This window comes from Haliaeetus albicilla, chromosome 4 (assembly GCF_947461875.1).
Source record: "Haliaeetus albicilla chromosome 4, bHalAlb1.1, whole genome shotgun sequence".
NCBI lineage: Eukaryota > Metazoa > Chordata > Aves > Accipitriformes > Accipitridae > Haliaeetus > Haliaeetus albicilla.
In genome coordinates, this window is record NC_091486.1 from 29028996 (window position 1) to 29047595 (window position 18600).

Genomic DNA, 18600 nt, shown 5'->3' on the forward strand with positions numbered 1-18600 from the left:
CCACCACTAAGATCATCAAAGAGAACATTCACTCTTAAGAAAAAAGAAGAATAAGCTGGGTCATAAATTACACCACAAATCTATTTCTAGCCAAAAATAATATCTATTATTATCAGAACATGTACACTAGGAAAAGGTCAGGGCTTGACCCGCTCCTGTTAGACAATATGATGTGCTGGTGTTAGTAATGATATGACTGGAGCCATATGGGATCTCCAGAAAATTATGTGCTAATTATGCGTTAATGTGATCAGTTCATATGTGCCTAATGACTGGCTCTCTAGTGCTGCTGTACAGTTTATTCCCCAGCAGATCGACTGTGTGTGAGAACTTCAGAGAAAAATACAGGAATCTGCTATTTGAAGAAAAAGGAACCTGTGGGGTGACTCACCTTTTTTTCACCTTAAAATAGTGATGGGGTTGCTCATTTCAAATGAGAATTATTCCTGTTGTGGTGGGGGAGAAGATGGTTTTTGAAGTATAAGACAATAGAGCACTGTCTTGTGTGCTACAGCCTGAGAGTAACAGAACAGGAGCACCCCAGTGAAAACATCCCCCGTTTATCTTAGCAGGATGTGCAAAGATTATTTTTAATCCTCTGAGTGCTTTGTACCTTTAAGATGGCATTTCTGAAACCAAGAAGCGCTCACTGTAACATTAAGTATTGATTACTTACAACACAGCTCACATTCAAAGTGTTTTTGTGGCATACTACTGAATTAATGCAGTTTGTATTTTCACTCTGCTCTTCCTTAAAGGTCTCAAGTTTCAATGAACAGAGGGGCAGCTTAGAGCTCTGACACACTTCTTGTCCTCAGTCATCCTTATGTACTGTTTGGAAGGGCTGGGCGGTAGCTAACATCCCTTCTAGTCCCTGATGACACAGGCTCAGACATTAGAGCTGGATCAGAGCAGGCAATGAAACAACAGCATACTCACACTGCACACTTTAAATGGCAGCATCATACAGGTAGAACTGTTTAATACATTCGTTATATGTTATGTTTGGAGAGTGCACTCAGAATCTAAAGGCACTGTCTGGCAGCTCAGCTTCACTTCAGCCTCAGCATGACTAATGAAAATAAGGTGTATCTTCTATACTACAGTAGACATGACAACTGAAACTGTGCCTCCAGACACAGCTGGCCTTCCCTGTGTTATTTTTTCCCTCTGTGCTGCTTTAGTCTTTTCATCCAGCTCCTTATGGGCAGCAGGCTGTGTGTATGTGTTTCTCTGCAGATAGCATTGTTCCCTGCCTTTGAAGCGCCTGCATGTTGTAGTTTGCTCTTTTCTTCACTCCTCCCCGTGTAATAGAGGGGCGGATGCTTTCTAGATAAGGAGAAATGACTGAATGTATATGTCTATGAAACATAATCAAACAAAATGAAAGCTGGGACTGACCCTTGAAATTTCACTGCAAACATTTTTATGCATGCAAGTGACTTAGTCGACTTCAGAAAGGCTGCTAGTGATCTTAAAGGATACCTGTGTGGAAGAGAGCAAGATGGACACTTCGTTTATTGTTATGATAATGTAACTAGCTTGAGGCTGCTAGGAGATGACGATAAAGGATGTCTAAGAAAGATAGCAAATTCATAAAGTGTTTAATTTTAAAGCATGTAGAGAATTATTAGCAGACCAGCTGTAACTTTTTATATCATTTCGTAATGTGTGTGATGTGGCATTTTGAAATTAAAACCCTCTTTGTGGCTGACTTTTTGTCACGTACATCATGGCTAACAGTCCACTTTTTCCATAGCATTCTCTGACTGAGTCTGCACAAAGGCTCAGACACCTTTGAAGGGTAAGGACCTTTAAAGCGCAAAACTGTTTTCCAAGAAGAAAGTTACATGGGTTTGCCAGATTGAACTAACCAGCTCTAAAGGAAGAAACAGTCTGTGTTTCTGCATCTCTGCAGCGGAAGAGCTGAGACATTCCCAGGCGTGGCCCTGGCAAAGTCCAGTGCCCATGTATTTCTGGAATGAATGCCAGCTGCCTCCACATCTTCTCACTTGCACGTTGCACGCTGTACAGTCAAAGCCACCGGGACTTGCAGGGAGCTCCACAAATGGTTTCAGGGCAAAGTAATCTAGGACTTTTTGCTCCTAAAAAAAGACACCCCTAAAACTGGAATCACATTACTAGAGGAGAAAAGAGCCTTTTGACTGAAGAACAGAACCTGCGAATTCTTTACACTTTCACTCCTCCAGGAGCTCCTGGGCATTTCACCTCAGCCGTTAATTCTTCTAAATGCAATCACTGTAAATTTAGAACTCATCCTGATCATTTTAAACAAAAAGATGGGCACATGGACGTACATAGCTGTAACGTAACTTCTAGGTCACAGAAAGAGTAAAGGACTCCTGCCACTAGATTCAGCCACAAAATCTGCCTTCTTCCATCTGAGACATGAGATAGATTCCAAATCATTGTGTGACTCGGGAAAACCACTGAATCACTTCTTGTTTTAGTTTCCTCATCTCTGAGTAAGGAAACCTTTTTGCAGGGAGGGGCTTAGCTTAGAGATCCATGGAAAACTCCTTCTACTCTGAAGGGAAATATGACAAGCATATGACAATGTTGTCATATACATGAAGAAAGCAGCACTACGCCCAGCTCCCATATAGTAGGCTTGTAAATAATCAGCAACTTCCAGTGAAGATACTAAAATCAATGATATCTTCACACATACAGGAAGGCCCTTTTGAGGCTCAGCCACCAAACATGACCTTGTAAAAACATGACATTCCTATGAAAAACAAGTTTGGACACTGATAAGCACTGCTGGAAGATTACACTTGATCAGGCAGACCGAGAAACATTAGATTGTTAATCTCTTATCCCTTCAAAGATCTCGTCCACTTGGAAATGAAAATCTGTTGTTACAAAGGCAGGGAATCCATCTTTTCAGTGGATTAACTGCTGGCTACCTAATGTCTTTTGTTCATACGCCAAAGCCTGTGCAGGATAGTGCCCTCTCTTCTCCCTCCCAAAATACTGCTAGAGATAAAGCGAGCTACTGCTTCCTGAGAGCTTCTACTGCCCGCAGGCCATCCTGTCTGAGCCACCTGTGAAACCAGTCATTTTACCTTCTATACTTCCTGCAGCAGAAGGCAGGTTCATACAGGCTCCCCTGGTCTGCCCCTGCATATATATCTCTCTCTCCTCCTTCAACTGCAGTAATACCTTTGCCTCATATTTTTGTTTGGGTGGGCTACAAATCAGTACGCACCCTGCCCAGGACTGCAAGGTAGGGGTCCAAGCACCGCCATCACATTGCTCCCTATTCTGGTGCTTACCTGTGTAGTTCAGGGACACTGTCTGACCCTTCCCTCACCTCTCCTTGGCTCATTCCAATCCCCACCCACCCGCACCTTAATGTAATATCTGGCATTTAGATTTGAGTGACTTTCGAAGTAAATGGGTCAGGTTATTTAGCATAGGCTGCTGGATTACGATTGCAGTTCTTTGCATGCTGAGTCACCGTGGCAGCAGATGTCATCTGCTTCTCATTTGAGGGAGAGGCGCACAGTGAATTAAAAATGCGATGTGCACTGTTAAAATCTTATACAGCTGTATTCAGCAGGGATGAGTGGGAGTAACAAGACAGTCAAATTACAGGGGGTTCTACTACGAAGGCAGAAATTCAGGGGAAAAGCTTTTGTACAAGCTCTTACTTCAGTTCTCCTCGTGTGCTTCAGTGAACTGGCTAAATATAGAACACCCAAACCATTGGAAAAGCAAAGGAAATGGAGACCCAGGAAAAATAAGCCACTGATGGTGGTGCAGGAAATACTTCTGAATTAAACCATTTCCGCTGTAGCCTTTGTAATGCTCTCAGAAGACCACAGTTGTAAAAAATGAGTCATTCCTGGGCTTGAGTGTAACATTGGCTTGACATTGTTGACAAGGGATTGCAAGGGATCTGTGTGGCAGTAGGGTAAACTGTGTTTGTTTTTACAGACATGTATAAAAATACACATCACTAGAAAATCAAAGCAACAGCCACAACAGACCAAAGACTTTCCATAGGAGACAGAGAGCCTAATTTGCTGAGAGCCAGTGACCCCAGCCGCTCTCAGAGCTAAGAATGTCACTCGCTGTCAAGACCTGACCCAGAAGAAAGGAAATCAGGGCTGCATTTCATTATTTTGGCACAACGGACTTCAACAGCTGGAACTAGGGTTAACGAATTGCAAGTCAGCTTCCAGAGGCACAAACTGCATCAGCCTTCCCTCAGAATCAGGCACATTTGTGTCCCTGAAAATCTATCAAAACTGTTGCAAAAACAAGGTCATTTGTATGTGGCTCAAGCTGCTGAAGTGGAAGAGACACTCTGAGTAAGCGTAGGTCAAATGGGGTTAAGCTTTCTTTCTTCAAAGAGTTATCTGGAAAGGATTATGAATCCAGCAGCAGCACTTGCCATCAAATGTGCTCAGACATCTCAGTTCAACCCATGGTATCTTCCAGCAAAAAGCTTGGGTTTTGTTCCTCTGAATGCATTTGTTCTTGTAGGTGTTTATGCCACTTACTGGCAGTTGACATTGGAAAAAATCCAGACTTCTAGACTTGTATTTCTTGAGGGAAGTTTTTACTGAAACATTTGCCTCTGTTTTTCACAGAAAAGAAATCAATAGTTTTCTACTGGATTGAAACTTCTGTAAGTGCAGCCTGTTGGCTGACTAGCTGGGTTCATGGTTACAACCCTGTTTCACTCTTCCTACATGGCCCTGCAAGTTCTGAAAGCAAAAGTTTTTAACCTTAAAACAGTCTTGGTTGTAACTGTAAAATTTCTGCCTCATTCCCTGCCCCTTTAAATCACCTTCAGCCCAGTATCTCACTCCAATTTACATCAACAGGATTTCAGGAGGGGGAGGCTGAGCACTGTTTTGTCTTTTACGACCTTTAAGATTAAGATTTCAAATGTTTTTATAAGATTAAAGAAAAATATTTGTAGGGCTAACTAGGGGATTTGGAATACCTAGTTCCAATGAACAAGATTTGAGGCAGTAATTTCCCAGAAGGCGGCTTGGAAATGCCCTCCATGGGACGCAGAAACCCCCCCAAATCCGGGAGACTGACATGGGTGAGGTTTGTACAGCTTTGTACAGCTTCATCTTCCCACACCCCACCTCTATGCCGACACAGCCGCTGCAGGAGCCAAGCTCTCAGGGCTTCCCACACGCTGTTAGGAGGCAAATTTCACACAGTGGAACTGCAAAGCACTTCAGATGATACCATGAGCTCTGGATAATTCTAATTTTGTGTTTTTTTCTACTGAGATCTATTAATTAGGACATTTGACTAGACTGGAGAAAAAAAAAAATCTTAGGAAAATAGACTCCAGGGAATTATCTCATCTTATTTGGGCAAAAAGGCAAATTAGCTCATGGATGACTTCTGTCTTCTTTTCCAATGATATTTGCTCTTTCAAGGCTTGGGAGCCCGTTTCATCTTTACTAAAATAAAAGCTATAATATTACTGAAATCAAAGTCCTTGGAGGTAATTTAAGAAGGTGTGCAACAGTTTTCTTCTTCAAATAGTGATGGATTACATGGTCTGGCCTGTGAAATTTGTCTGAAGAGAATGGCACAGCCTGCAAACTTGCCCTAAATTTCCAGCATTTTATACTGCCAAGGGCAGGACACAAGATTGGCCACAGTGCCCTTCTCCTGCCAGAGGGCCGTAGTTGCTGTCACCTTCACGGTCTGGGCGGAGCACTGGAATAGAGTCCCTTGCTCCAAAGTGATCTTAAACCTGGTGCAGCACACGGGAGGTTTTCACATCCAGCATTTTGGTTGGAGGCCTGTTCTGAATACAAAGACTTTTCTTTAAAATATGATACTTGAATTTAGTAATGAGCAGCACACATTAAAAATGACTAGGCCAGTTTCCAATACACTCCCTCCCGGTGAGACATACTGCATGCGGTGGTGTTATATAGCTTGATTACTGTAGCACAGATGAGTCCCATGACACTATCTGTATTATCAGGGAAGAAGTGCCGAGGAAACAAAACCTTCAGCCATATTCAGTCCTGGTGTAAGCACCTGCATCTTCATTTTCTTTGATTATTTATTTTTCAGACCAGAGTAGAAGCCTAATCAGAACTCCCTATCTTCACTGCTTATATAACAACTTTCTGCACTCCCCCTCTCCTTCTGTAGGCTTTACTTTCACAAAAAAAAAAGAAGATGCAAATAGTCTTCTAAAAATGCAAGTTGCCTAAGCCTTGCTACCTGTTAGGGGATATGGGGCCGTGAGAGACTGCAATTTGAGAAATCAGGACAAGTATAGAGGATCTAAAGACATGTAAATTCTGTCTGATGGCACTAAGTCTGTCTTTGGGCATAGTTAAATCAACATACAATGTGTTTGGCACATTATTTGTTGCAATTTTGTCTTCTCTTTCTTGCTATTTGGACTCAGTGCCTCTACCCATCTGACTGTTTTTAAACAGCCAGTGGGTGATTTTCCACATTATTTCAGCTCTTGAGGTTAGATCAGTGAAGCTGTTTTCCTTGGATGGGTTTCATGCATATGGACTGTTGACTACCTTCTTGATCTGGTTTCCTGCCAGCGTGAACATTTTTGTCAAGAGAATTCCCTCCTGCAGTGGTGCAAGCATTGTAGGTGAATGCTGAGAGGTGGCTAATTACTCATCTTTTGTGAACTAACCAGAGGTGTCAAGGAAAAGAAATTCAGGCTACTCTGAAAACAGCCTGCCTTCACTGTCAGTAGCAAACATGAGACAAGCTGCAAGCTCAAATATATGCTTTCTTGTAAGAGGGCTTAGTAAGAACACAGAAATTCAGTCAGTGAGGAGATGAGAAAGCCCTTGGTGCTGGGGAAGTTTATACAATGTGGCTTAATCACTCTTGCTCGCTCTTGTTAGAGATGCAGAGCTTACAGTTTTTCAAGAGTCCTAGAAGATTACGTGGTTCTCAAGAAATTAAAACATCCAATAAAAGTAAATTGGCCCTAACTACTGCTTTCAGAGAGAGTGCTTCCTTCTCTTTCCTCTTCTCTCCATCTTACAAAACCAACATGGCCAAATTTATGATTTGTAGTGAGAGGGCCTAGTTTAAATTTAGAGCCATAGGAAGCCATTTAAACCTTCAGCACAAGAAAAACTGGCTGAGACAGTCATCATGGGTTTATAGGGAAGCACCAAGGCTAGCACACAAAGTATCCAGCGTTTCAAATAGCTCATTCACAAAATCTGTGTACTACATTCTGCAGGGAGTCAAATCCTGTTTGCCTTTTGGGAGTTGTCACATTGAAGCCAATTGGATTACTCATTTGTTTGAGGCAAGCAGGATTTAACCCTCCAAGAAACAAAATGGATTTGCTAAATGAAAAGGATTAGTTTTTTCTGGATAATGCTGTGTTTAAAAAAAAAGACAAAAGGCATCTCTCCTCCCTCTCTTTTTTTGGTGCAATATGAAGCAAGAAGCTGAACAGGACTCTTCTGTGCCCTATGCATCTTTATTTTAGTTGCCAGCATCTTTGCCTTGCCATGTTTAAATCAGCATGCTAATGCTAACGGATGCTTTTCAGTATGCAGGTCATACCAGGCTAAATTGTTTCTGGAGGGTGGAGCTGCTCTCTTGCTTTGGTGTTTGAGACAGGGAATATTGTTTGGTCTCAGATCCAGACTAATTTGTGGTGGATTTACAGTTGCGCATAGTTTCTGGTTTGGCAGTGCTAAAGGCTGGTAAGCCAGCTGCAGGTTTTTGCCATTCTTGGGATGCGCTGATACTGGAAAACAGGCTGCCTATGGTGATGGCTCACAAGATAACAGATGAAATGTTTCACCCTTTCTTGAAAGTAAAATGAAGCTTACATTCAAGGTCTTAGTCTGGGTGAGCTCTGCGTTTGGATTCATTCAGCCAAGAAGGAACCTTTCTGGCAAAGTGGATAGTTAGGCAACAGGTCCTGTTGACCTGAAAGAAATTTCATCCCCTGAATTGGCACGCATAAGGGAGGAATGGTGCCCTTCAATGAATGGACAACCTCTGCATGGCTGGAGTTACAGAAATTGCAGCCACATTGCACTACATCTCTCACCTTTTGTCATCCTTCCTGAATACCCAAGACAAAAGTCACTGAGCAATCCTAGATTTCCATGGTCTTCCTGGAAGATGCACATGCTTCCAGGTGCATCCCCTTTCATGGTCAGTGTATATTGGACTTCTGCTCATGAGCTCTGCTGCAGTGGCAGCAGCCCCTGGTTTGAGAAGGTGGGCTCTGTACGAGCAGTAGGAGACAGATACAGTCCTTCCCCTCTCTGCTTTTACAGAAGCAGGGAGGGGCAGCCCCTCTAAGACAAACCTGGTGGGCAGGGTGATACCATCCAGGACCACTTCCAGGCTGAAGGTAACCACCAGATTAAGACAGTTTGCCTACTAGTCTCTGTATTTATACCCTTATGTGGCTCAGTACCCTTCCCATTTTTTGCTAGAGCTGTGTTCTGTCATGATCTTGCTTCTCTTAGCACTTATAGTCTGTTCTGAAACCTGAAACCCTGAGCGTAAACTTGGAGCAGCATCTGTGTCACATGTACTGAAAATTCTTTATGGGGTAGGAGTAAGTTCTTACAGCAGTATCAGATTTATGCTTCTTCTCAAGACAGGGGGCAATATTCAAATGAGTGAGATGATAGTCTGGCAGAATCATAAGGACCTCTGTTTGGAAGATCCCCCACAGATACAGAAGTGCTTCTCTTCTGTCAATATAGGTAACAGAAGTTTTGCGGAGAGAGGAACAGACTGTAGTCTTTCGGTATGAATGTTTCTGAATCTGATCAGTATGAATCCGTTACTGATTGTAATGTTATCTCTGAATTAGTTTTTATTCCTTCCCCAATTCAGAGAGACCCAACAGAGGAGTGGCTTCACAGTGGATAGTCTCTTCAATCAATGATAAAAAGTTTTGGATATTATGACAGTTCTTACCAAGGCCAGGATTCAACGCAGGAGGAGGCAGTATATATGGGGAAGAGATTTACATGCACATTAGCTCTCTACATAAATCTGTCTCCCTCCTGAAAAATAGCTGTGAGCTCCACAGACCCAGGATAGCTGTAAGACACAGAGGGTGGAAGATTTATTATTTCTTTTAATACTTTAGCAATGATGTTATTTATCTGCCAAATGACAGACCTCTTGGTGGCAAGGATTTCGTGTTCAACCAGACTGCCATTTAAAGTAGCCTGAAAAGTTTGCAATCTCCTATGCAAATAAGAGAAGGAGAGAAAAGTTTGTTCAGGAGCACAGGAACAGCTGTAATCCATTAAGAGCAAAACAAAATCCACTCTGATTAGGAGCTGCCCTTCTGAGTCCAACTACTATGGTCTGCACAGCAGATATTGATAACCTCTGTTTCCCCTCCAGAAGGCCTCCATTTCACTCGTGCTGGTACCAAGGAGGAGCAGAAGGCATTAACTGAGAAGCAAGTGAGGTCAAAGATGGGTGTTCTGAGTGAGCTGAATGATCAAACTGTGCTGCAAGCTAAATTCAGGTTAGTGTAACAGATCCCTTGGACTACACAACTTTCATGTTGTTGCTTAGGCAGCCGAAGCCTCTGTCTGTTCCTCAGCAACGGACAGAATTGCTTATACCTCTGTTGTACTAATTATTTTTGCCCAGCTGCTGCAGAAAACATCTGCCCTATGATGACAGTCCAGGTTGTCACGTCATCAGACAACGTATGAAGAAAAGGCAGCTTTCCGCCCGTGAATTTCTAAACGCCTCTGAGACAGAGGTAAAGTTCAGTCAGGAGAAAAGCTCCCCTCTTGTCATGATGAGTGTTATAGTGTTGGCCTGTGGATTTTCCACCATTAGTGAGAGGAGGCAGCAGGAAAGGCTTGTCCTTGCTTCACAGGAACAAGGAAAGCACTGTGTGTGAGGGGATGCAGCAGCTAGCGGGAGCGAGAACAGAGGCTCTGTAAAACACGGGAGATGCTCTGCTCTGCTGGATGCTGTACAGTCCTCAGACAGCTACATGAGGAAAGAGCCGTGCCCACCCACAGCCAGCATTGAGGGTGCTACTGGGACAAGCTGTTGCCCAGCTGAGCACTGACCCTCCCTGCAGCCTGGGCAGGGCTCAGGCATTTGTGCCTGCAGGGTTTCCCTTCTTGGCTCTGCTGCCCTGAGGCACAGAGGCACCAGCTGCTGTACAGGCAAAGCCCTCTTCAAGATTGGCCTCATCTACATTCAAAGCCAGACATGGGTGATGCTGCCTGGGGATTGCATTAAACTGTTTACTTTTTCTTCTAATCTATCAGAAGACTTGCCAAGGTATCTTCGAATGCAGCAGAAATGCCTGTTATTCTTGGACCTTACTAGTGTCCTCAGCTCCTGCAAATTACAGAAGGGTGAGCAACACAGAGTGTGCATTATCTTCTAAAGAGGCTTTTTATTTTTGCAGTGCCAAGCTAGGGAAGAACATGAAAAGAGCAAAGCAGGCAGTGACTATTATTTGAGTTGTTGTGCTGTTCAGGGCTTGAAAAGCGTTGCCAAGGTGAGCCATTGTCAAATGACCCCTGCTTTCACTGAGGCTGGGTGGATATTCCCTAGTATAGGGATGCTGGGCTGAATCCAGCCCTAAGCCTTTGAGAACAGGGCTTCTGTGAAGAGTACGGCTGTGAAGATGCAGCTTTTTTCTACATGGGAATATCAAGACAGGAGTAGCTTAAAAAAAAATAGGTCAGAGTATTTCTATTTCAAGTACTTGTTGAGAAAGAGAGGTGCATCTTGGGTTTTCTGGTTTGCATTTCAACATTTGTGCAGAGTGTCACTGTGATGGTGCCAGAGCTGAACTGGCAACCCCAACTGCAGGGTGAGGCTGCCCAGGGCTGCCCTGCTGTGCTGCCCGCGGCCTGGCCGCTCACGGTTCCCGTGCCCAGAGCTCCTGCTTCCTGGGGAGTAATGGTACACTTAGGAAAATGTTCGCAACAGGTAAGAAATGCTTTTATGGTTTTTGCTTTGTTGATGCTAAATATCTGCCAGGCTGCTCTAGAATAAAATAAAGCACGGTATCAGATCAAATTCACTAATAGCAAAATCCTATTAACTCTGCATTTTCTCACCACACAAAGGCTAGTCATGGGTTCCTCAGTAACAGTAGTCTCATTCTGCAGACCAATCTTATTTTACGTTCTTGGGGCCAGACACTCAGTTGATGTAAGTAAGTATATCTCCAAGTTGTAGCTACCCTGATTTATACTAGCTGCAATGCTGACCCCCTGTTAATTGCACACGTTACAATTCTCTGGAATTTCTCTTGCCACAGACTGCAATAAAAAAAGCATTTTCTGGTGGTGAAAGGTCAGTAAACAGATCTGAGATGAAACAATCTCTTTGTGATTATGGTTATGCTTTACGAATGATTTTGTCTTTCCACAAACATAACATACGTGGTCTGCCTAGGAGTTTTGAGCAAAAATGCTTGTGCACAATGACTACAAATAAAACAATAAAGTAAATTGTTTCCACTTCTAAGCACAATTGTTATTCCTGACTTTAAATCTGTCTATCCACATGCAATTCATCCTCCTAGCAGCTGCTGATGATTACTTGCCTATTTTCTTCACTCATGGCTTATAAAACCATTCCCAGGGCAATGCCTGTTAATTACTAATTTAGCCTGGTTTAACTAGCCCAGTTGTTCAGCAACCCTTAGACAGACAGAACTAGATTTCTGGACTTGCTTTTCCTCAGGTCAGCTGCAATCAGGCTGAAGGTGAAGAGCCTGTAATCATTTAAGTGCAATATCAATTTACAGGCCTGCGCCTGCATCTTCCTGGAGCTGGATGGTTTGGCAGGGGAAGATGTGTCCCTGCTGGCAGGGCAGGGGCAAACAGCCACTCCAGCTTGTACAGAACAGCTCATCTTCCTAGCCTGATCTGGTCTAGTTTTTCATAGAGCACTGTCATTGTTTCAACCTCACCTGCTGTTCCCGTGAGAAATGCTGAACCAACAGTCTGAGGACCATAGACTTGTGCCTCCTCACAAGGGGCAGCAGCAGGAGAAGCACCCTTGGCCCACCTTTCCTGGAGAGATTGTCCTGAGGCCAGCCAGTGTGGGCCACCCTCCAGACTCTTTGCTCGTGAGGAGCTACGCAACGGGCTATGGCAGTGAGAGGCAGTCCAGGAGAAGACAGGCAGCACACTTGAGCTGCAGTGAGCATTGGGATACTCCATACCTTTGGTTTGTCCTCTTTGCCTGCCAGGATGCTCCCTTCCATTTATGCCCCATTCTCCCATGCTATGCCATTACGATGCTATTAATATCTTGTGTTCCTCCCACTCTTCGTGCTCACCCTGTTTAAGCACCAGCGCCTTTTTTACACAGCTCAGAGCCTGCTCCAGACCTATGGAAGCCATGCACGCAAGTGCCTGTCAGGCAGCTTGCTATGCGATAGTCTCAGGCTTTGGAGCAGGGGCTGTCATTTTACCTCACTGGAGGCTGTTTCCCTTACTCTGACCTTACCAGTGAGCACTTCCAGTAATCACCAAAAATTTCTTTTAAAGCTACCAAGGGTGTGGCAGAAGTAGACCCTTTGTAAGGCACACATACACATATTCCTTAGTCTTCAGAAAGAAAAAAAAGAGATAAAATCAGCAGCAGATATTACTACTTAAGATTTCCTCTCTGGATTTCTAACTTGATGGTATGTAATGAAAAGAGACTTTGTAAAACAGAAGGAAAATAATTAGATCCCTTAAGTTTTTGCATCTAAATTGATGCAGACGCTATAAACAAGTATTAGTCTAAGAACTCCACAGGCATCTGCAATTTCAGAGTCACTTCAGATTTTACAAATCACAGAATCTACTCTGGATTTTCATCATAAGTATTAGCATTAATTTCTTACTAAACCTCCATCTAGTTGCACAAGAGAAAAAATTTAATATTTTCTTTACCTGTTTTGGGTTTTAGTCTTTCCATCACACTGCATGGAGGTATAACTTATTTGTCCTTGTAAGAACCCATAATTAAAGTACAAATTGATTACACAATGTCTGACAGAGCTGCAAACTCCATGCATTGCAAGTAGGTTTTGAACCTAGGGAGTACGACACAGCTGAGACTGCATATGGTTTAGTGTTAGATGGGAGGAATTCATGGGAGATACTTGGAAGCAGAAATCAGATTAAAGGAGAGAATTATTATTTTTCGCTTGCCTAAATATGAACGTAAATAAGGCTGCACATATATTTTCTGCATTAGTCGAGGAGAAGGATTATGAACACTTCCTCTAAGCGATGGCATTATTAAATGTTCACTTGACGTGTGAAAAGCTTTATTCTGTGATTTAAAAAACAATGACATAGTTATTAGGCCAAACTGACCTGTATTGCTTTAATTGTTTGCCACATGCATGGAAAATAATTAGAGTACAATTGAATATGGAGCATTCAATTGACATATGAAAAGGTCTGAATTTCTTCTTTGGGGTGAAGTTTCAAAAAATACCAAAGAGTGTAATCAATTTAACAGCAGGACTAACCCATCAATAAAGCAGAGACAGTATTCATTCAGGCAGTGCAAACACATTTGAATATGGAAACATATTTCAGCCTCAGGCTTCCAAGAAACACTTACATAGGATGGGGAGAAAATGGCTGTAAAATGTCAGCTACCTTGATGGTCGTCTTATTAAGCGAGGAAGTAACCTGAATCTGTTTTGCCTGCAGATCTACATTTACCTGTGTCATAAGAAATGACGGAAAGCCTTTGCTGGGAGTTATTAAAAAAAAAAAAATGTAGAGGCTGAATTCAGTCCTTTTCCTGTCCAACACTTGCTGAGACTTTATTAGCCAGCATTGTTCACATCTGCTTATAGGAAGCACACCAGAGGAGCATGTGATCCAGCTGTTGCTATGGCATCTAGTGGGATTTTAAGAGAACAACAGAAGAAACAGTGGCAAGAACCCCTCCGGCTGACACCTGAGTTAAAGGGACATTTCCAGAAATGATGAGTTGAACATACTTAACCTTTATTTGTCAGATTTTTCTGAAGAAATTGAGTATTTAGCACTCCAGTGAGAATTAAGAGCACCTGGAGCCTCTGGGGGGAAAGGATAACAATACCAACAATACCATGTGATTTCTTTTTAAATGCCTCCTTAATTTAGCAGAATGACATCTGCTTTAAACTGAGCTCTGAAAACATTCAGTAAGCCTAGCTCATCATCAATGCAAGAGGACAGATACCTAGTTCATTACAGAAATGAATGTGTAGGCGAGGGCACAAGAGCTAGCACCTTGAACCAACATTTCTTTGTCTCCCCCTTATTCCTCCTAGACTATAGATAATAGAAAGACATCAAAACCTTGTTCCCCAGATAATTCCCAAAGCAATACTGCTCACCCTAATGCCCTGTTGCTGCATTATGCATACAGCCTATCAGAAAAACAGACATGCAAAATGAGGTACACACAAAAATCTGTTTTGGGGACTGTTTTTCCACCTTCTTCTTCATATGGAGGTTATCCAAGAGCTGTCAACTAATAAGCACTGAAATTCCAATGAGCGTTTGTTTGGCTGAGCACAATACTCAGCCTTTTGTGAGCCAGCCAGCAATTTGGAGCCTGCAAAGCCTCAGGAGACTGGGCTTTCCCCTCATTTCTGCTGGTACTTCCCTTCAGTGGGTCAGTCAGAAATACTGGGATTACTGTTCTGGCTCTGTTGCATGCCTGTGGCCAGCCAGGCTCAGCCTGTGATAATCAGTTTTGTGAAAGTGAAAACAATGTACTACACATGAAGCATCCCTTGCTCTGGGCCCTGGGAGACATCCATGGATAAGAGCGCACCTATTTGAGATGATGTTATATTTGGTCATAAAGTGGCTGTGAAGCAGCTGTCCTTGCTCCTGGGGAAGTTTTCTGTTTCTGCCATCCCATCCTTGAAGTCTCAGGGCTATGCCTAGGCATTAGCCTATAGCCACCCAATATGGTCTGAGATGGAGGGACTCTGAGGCAAAAGCCCAACAGAGGCCAGACTGATGAGCACCCAGGGAGCTCAGTCTGCCATGTTGCTCTACCCAGCTGCCCAGGGGAGGCTATAAATCTCCCCACTGAATATCTGTCCTTCCTCTCTGCCATGGTGTGGCTGTGGGTGACTGTAGTAGCATCCAGGAGAGCCTACAGAACTTGCCTGTGCACAGTGCCCTGGCTGGTTCTTGGAAATCAGTGTACTGAGGGGTGCCAGTGTCCCCCCAGCTGGGAAGAGTTGAGGTTTGGGATTTCACCTAGCTGGAGATGAAGCTGCAAGCGAGGTTGATTTTGTCCTTCTGCTTCCTCCATTTCTAGCATTAGCTTTGATGATGATAACCTCTGAGAGCCGCCACAATGTCCACTGTATAGCTGCAGAACTACTGTGTGTTCCTTGCAAAGACAGAGGACCAGACATGATGCTAACGAAAGAATGCTGTGCTGAATGAAAATGATCAAGGAATCTGCTTTCCTGACTTGAACACAAATAGTTTGCTCTGCCAAAGCTAGGAGAGGGCTTAAAAACGTATTTCTTCTCCCTGGTTCCTTTTGAATATTATAGACTTCATGAATTAATCAGGAGAATACTTGGTGTAGTAGGTGGAGATATGAGAGGCTGTTTATGTTCAGCAGGAACACAAAATGCTTTGTAAAACTAATCTATAGAACAAAGACTTGCAAGAATTGTATGCAGTTTAATAGCTCACTTATACAACTCGATGATAAAATATGCATAATCCAATATTACATGGCTTTCCTTCCCCTGACAGAATATGAATAATTTAAGATATTTTTCTTCAACCACGCACCTCTTGCCATGACCCAGTCAAATATTATCATCCTAGAAGGTATTACCCTGCAAACCAAACCAGGAGACATCTCACTCTGCACAAGTAGTCCCGCTACGCACACGCGACAGAACAGCAGGGCTGGGCTAAGAGCTTGGATAAAAAGAAGTGGCTCTTATATGCTTCCAAGATAGTTCTTATAATTGGCCTCTGAAAGTTCATCTGCTAATTCCACAGTAGACGAAGGCTGTAACTTTTAGTAACATGGAAAGAGGCACTTCATGGCAACACTCCTCAGTTCAGGAGTGCCAACAAGCCAACTTATCAAAATGCTGATAAAGAAGCAACAAAAAAGAGGTTTGGGAACTTCTGCTGAAGGGCTGTTCAGCACGCTGGTGAATGGAGTGAGCAGATGGCAGGAAATGCTGCAGTTAGTGAGGCTGCTGCCTAGGTCATGTCTGCCCCTCGCTTTGCCCCTAACCATTCAACCTCTTTTCCACTGTGTTTGGCTCTAAACCTTTGTTTGCAAGCTTCTTCCTGTTGATTCCCACAGAATACTAATGTCTGCCATTTTCCTTGCTTTGATTAATTTTGGTTGTCTAGGACAAAATCGTGGCCTTCCTTCAGAAAGGGAGACCCTTGCCAGGGACACTACTGGAGGTGGGAATTTGTCCCTGATATTCAGTTCTTGTCTTCCTTTTTTATACAGAAGCTACTTAATTGCACTGTCTATGGGCATCACAAGTGACTATTTCCAGTCCGTTTTTTTTTTCTTCATTTATTTATGTATTTTTGCATCTTTACCTCAGCTTTCTTTGCCTAAAACTTTCAACAAACAGAAGTGCTTTTCAATTAAAAAAACTATTTAAGCCACAAGAATTTTCTCTGCCTTCTGCTTCTGTACATCCCATGGATTTTTCCTTCTCTTCCCACATTCTCTACACCTTTATATTTGTCTTTCTGTGCTTCTGCTGCTTAGCCTGTGTACCAGTGTGATCTCACCTCTGCTACAGTTCTTAGTCATTTCCTCCTGCTCCTTGCAATCTCATTTCCCTTCATTCCCTAGCTGCCAGCTCTCTATATCCCTGCATAGGCAGTAGGCTCCTATTGCCATTTCTACATATACAGTGGGAGGCTACAAATATATATATAGATCCAATCAGCTCTTGAGTTGCTGTTCAGCTGCAGAGATCTCTGTCTCTCATTATTCCAATGGGCATGTGGAATAGAAACCTATTGACATGGGAGAATATGGAAGTATAGATTGGCATGAGCAAACTAGTCAAAGGTGATGCCGTGCATGCCCTGTATATCCCCAAATGTACTCTCATGTCTATTTTAAATTCCTCCTCATTTGGAGACCAAGGATACTACTCTCAATAAACAATTTGCTTGGAAAATATCCTTTGTAGTCTCGGCGGTTTAGTGAACGTTGCTCGGTTACCCTAAATTATTTCCTTAGTTACATTTTTATTAAGATGCCCAGAGTGTCTTGAGTATGAGGGAGGTTCCCAGGAATTAAGGATTAACACCACCAGGGTTTCCCTGGAGATTTCAGAACACGAAAGGGCAAACTGCTGATGTACAGAAGACAAACTCCTGTTATGGCAACGTGTTCACAGCTGTTATGGAGGCAAAGCCTTGCAAAGTGAGGTCAATAAACCAGACAGTAAATCAAGTTTATGAAAGTCGTGACTGGTGGGACTACATTAAAATATTATCTGGGAAATACATGACAGCCATGGATGAAATAACTTTTGTCTCAGGAAGGCGGGTGGGAGCAGATTAATTTAATCTGTTGAGAAGCAGGGAAGAAACACTGAATATTGATACTTTTGAAACTGTCTATGGACTAAATGACAATGAGAGTCAGAGGCAAAACAATGTGTAGTGGCAACACACAAAAGGCTCTGTTTAAAAGTTCTTATGTGACATAAATGGAAATGAAGTTTTGCAAAAAGCCTTGCTCTTCTGGAGAATCCCACTCTCTTTTCTGTGTTTTATACTTTCTAGAGCTCATAGTGTGTTTTGTTTGCTAACTGTACCTACCTATTGCCCAGTGAGAAGCAGTATTTTTTTTTCAATACAGAGTGCAGGTGATATTAAGAAAAGATTCTGAGCATGATGGCAGGGAAGTTAAATTTGTTGAGTCTTTGTACCAACTTTCACATATGGCTTTCAGAATTAGCTCCAGTGAACATATACTTCTGTTTGGAACCTAAATTTCAGTTAGTTCAATTTAAAATAACTGATGGTTAAAAAGATAAATAATAGTAAGTCCAATTATTCTTTTTATAAATACTCTAAACAGGCCTGAAATCTGGTAACTGAATGTGGTGATTTACTTGAAAAGTAAGTGGGCAGCTGGCTGGTTTATTAGAAACAAATGATCCTTCCCCAGTACTTGCTAATTTCCTCTGAAAGCTGTAACTGTTGCTGTTTTGCAGTGAGATACTCTGAATACAAAGAACAAAGTGTTAAATGGCTGTGTTCCAAGCACACATGGTAGTGGCTTTGTTATGACCTAACTACACACTATGTGAGGCAGCGTTTTTAAGAAGCAGTGATGAATTTTATTAGACCAATATAACTGGAAAACCAGGCAAGTTTTCTTCAAGTCTAGAATAAAAGCAGTTGCCCTCAAAGCTAAACACAGGTTGAGAAAAATTGCTGTGAATTTAATTTTCAAACCTCTGTACAATTCTTTGTTTGAATTTGCCTTAAGATTTGCAGTTCCCTAATAGAGAATTAATTTAAGCTCCAACTTTGAGCGTCCACCTGATTTTTCTGCATGCAACAGTTCTGCCGC

The 18600-nt window shown here is 42.6% G+C and overlaps 1 long non-coding RNA gene across 2 annotated transcripts; it reads left to right on the forward strand.

The window, feature by feature from the left end:
- The first annotated feature begins 330 nt into the window (after positions 1-330).
- LOC138684984 (uncharacterized) lies at positions 331-17595 on the forward strand. 2 transcript variants are annotated; one of them, XR_011324202.1, is made up of 4 exons: positions 331-970; positions 9397-9523; positions 9652-9766; positions 15322-17595. It is a non-coding gene; the product is annotated as an uncharacterized lncRNA (long non-coding RNA). The 2 variants fall into 2 exon arrangements; XR_011324203.1 differs by having other exon boundaries at positions 9400-9523.
- Positions 17596-18600: the final 1005 nt, after the last annotated feature.